Genomic DNA, 2907 nt, shown 5'->3' on the forward strand with positions numbered 1-2907 from the left:
AACAGTGGACGTTACGTTTCAGATGTGTTACGACCCGTGGCTCTACCCTTCATTCGACCCCTGAGAAACCCTACATATCAGTAGGATAATGCACGACCGCATGTTTCAGGTTCTGTACAGGCCTTTCTGGATACAGAAAATGTTCGACTGCTGCCCTGGCCAGCACGTTCTCCAGATCTCTCACCAACTGAAAACGTCTGGTCAATGGTGGACGAGCAACTGCCTCGTCACAATACGTCAGTCACCACTTTTGAGTAACTGTGTTATCGTGTTGAAACTGCATGGGCACCTGTACCTGTACACGCCGTCCAAGCTCTGTTTGGTTCAAAGCCCAGGCGTATCAAGGCCGTTATTACTGCTAGAAGTGGTTGTTCTGGGTACTGATTTCTCAGGATCTATGCACTCAAGTTGCGTGAAAATGTAATCACATGTCAGTTATAGCAAAATATATTTGTCTAATGAATACCCGTTTTTCATCTGCATTTCGTCTTGGTGTAGCAATTTTAATGGCCAGTATTGTAGTATAACACTCCCTAACATTTGATGTGTTATCCTCCCTTTGTGTCTCTGTCTATGGCCAGTGAATTTGGACATCAGCAGCACAGTTACGTTTCTCTCTCTAACTTTTAAATCATTTATGTTAGCCAGTCCTGGCTGTTCTTACATTGTGTTAAATATACAGTTTTCTGCATCCCACACCTCGAGGGTGTTCCAGCTCCGTGGTCTCACTCTAATTTCCGATGACATCTACTATGGTCGCTATACTCTGAAGGACCTCAGCTTGCTGTTTTCTGTTCACAAAACTGTCTTTCTGGTCCTCGCCAAACACGGCTCAGTCCACCTCCAACATTCAGTTTGTTAATACCGACCTTGCTGGTGACCCGCCACTACAAGAGATTGCATCTGCTTTGTGACTTCTGGTGAGAGCAGCCAGAGACTGCTGTTCAAAGGAAAGGCCAACCTGACAAAGTGCCATTGGGATCCACACTTGCAGCTGGGTCCTTTCGGGAATTCTCCTGGGGTAGCCCCCCTTTCTGGTTGATGTGACTTGCTGTGTGCCCATTCACTTAGAGCACACTCAATGTTCTTACACAGCAGTCTGTTATTTAGATGACACAGATTACAATTTCTTACAGAATTACCTGGTAATCGCCGACTACACCCATCTCCTATCTTACCAACACGGTCGAAGATACGTTGGTGTGCAAAACGTATGGACGTAACGAACTTTCCCATGATCTGCCACTAACAAGCATCAAAAAACGGCCCGGCCAGTGTGGCCGAGCGGTTCTAGGCGCTTCAGTCTGGAACCGCGTGACCGCTACGGCCGCAGGTTCGCAGGTTCGAATCCTGTCTCGGGCATGGATGTGTGTGATGTCCTTAGTTAGGTTTAAGTAGTTCTAAGTTCTAGCGGACTGATGACCACAGATGTTAAGTCCCATAGTGCTCAGAGTCATTTGAACCATTTTTGTAACAAAAAACGATTAAATTTGGACCACACATAGAAAGAACTTCTGCATAGAATGTAACTTAAAGAAAAATCCATGAGACGAACAGAAACGACACTTTTGTTTGAAGGAACAATTACGATGAAATCACAATGACTGGTACTGATCACACATCTTATATCAGTGGGGATTAACTACTCCAGTTTGATTCGTCTTTTTAACTCTGATTACATTCCAGTTACTTGACAGTTTTTGGAAAATGCTTGTGTAACATCTACTGCAGAGATAGGTGGGTAAATCATTTAACCGAACAGAACGAAACCGTACAAGAGGCCCGAATTGGTGGAGCTGAGAGACAGCATTGTGACACCTGACTTGGCGCAAATTCTGCGAACCACGAAACTGATATGATCATGCCACCACGTGACTTCACCTTACATTCAAACGTATGGACAGAAACTATTAAGGAAATAACCACTTTGAGAATTTTCTACGTTAAAAAAATGGGTACTATGGAAATTAGTCTGCCATGTCCATTTGATTGTTCTCAAGGAAAGAAACCCTTTGGTCACACTCATTGGCGGGGCAAGGTTACTATAGTACACTCGTTGTAGGGGCAAAGCTACTGTAGTTGTATAAAATGTATTATTTAGATTTGTAAGTTTTTAATTCTTTAATATGGTCTCAGATTACTATCTGTGAGTTAGAAACTTTATAGGTATCTGGAACTGGTGGTTTGATTTATTAAATGAATTTCATTTGTCCTCATGGTTCCATCTAAACCCAGATTTGGTACTCACCTGCTTTTAAATTGTTAAAATGAGCATGTTTATTCCTAAATACGGCGTATTCGAAATTTTATTGGATGTTAAAGAAAACTAGTCTTGTCATTTTAAGGAATCTGATTAGATAGTGTTTCTGTAAATAATTCATTCTGTATATAATTTTTTTTTAAAACTGAGTAAAAATTACAATTACTTGTTCCATTTCACATAATGCTTGTGCTTAACTTCTTGCGATACTAAATGCTGTATAATTTTATTGACTCATAGTATATACAATATTTAGCTATCATCAGTTTGATTAAAGTTATTAGGACCACTTTATTATTCAAGTAACATTGCACTGTGTATTGATCTTGACTCAAAGTATTAAAGAAATGGGTAAGTCTTCAAATGCTAACCTGAAATGATTCAATGGATTCCACCCTTTTATGCTATTTGCCCAAGCCAGTACGCTATCCGTCATCATCATCATCATCATCATCATTATCATCATCATCATCATCATCATCATCCACATTCATGGATTAAGTTCAAGGGACCTGTTCCGGTTTCAGTGTCTTAAATCGGTCTCTTCCTGGGCCTACAATCTACCTGCTTGAGTACTGATTGCAAAATGTTTTTAGGACAGCTGGCTTGTTGCATTCTGTTTACATGTTGCTTTCGTCTCTACTTAC

Source organism: Schistocerca piceifrons, chromosome 9 (genome assembly GCF_021461385.2).
Source record: "Schistocerca piceifrons isolate TAMUIC-IGC-003096 chromosome 9, iqSchPice1.1, whole genome shotgun sequence".
Taxonomy (NCBI): domain Eukaryota; kingdom Metazoa; phylum Arthropoda; class Insecta; order Orthoptera; family Acrididae; genus Schistocerca; species Schistocerca piceifrons.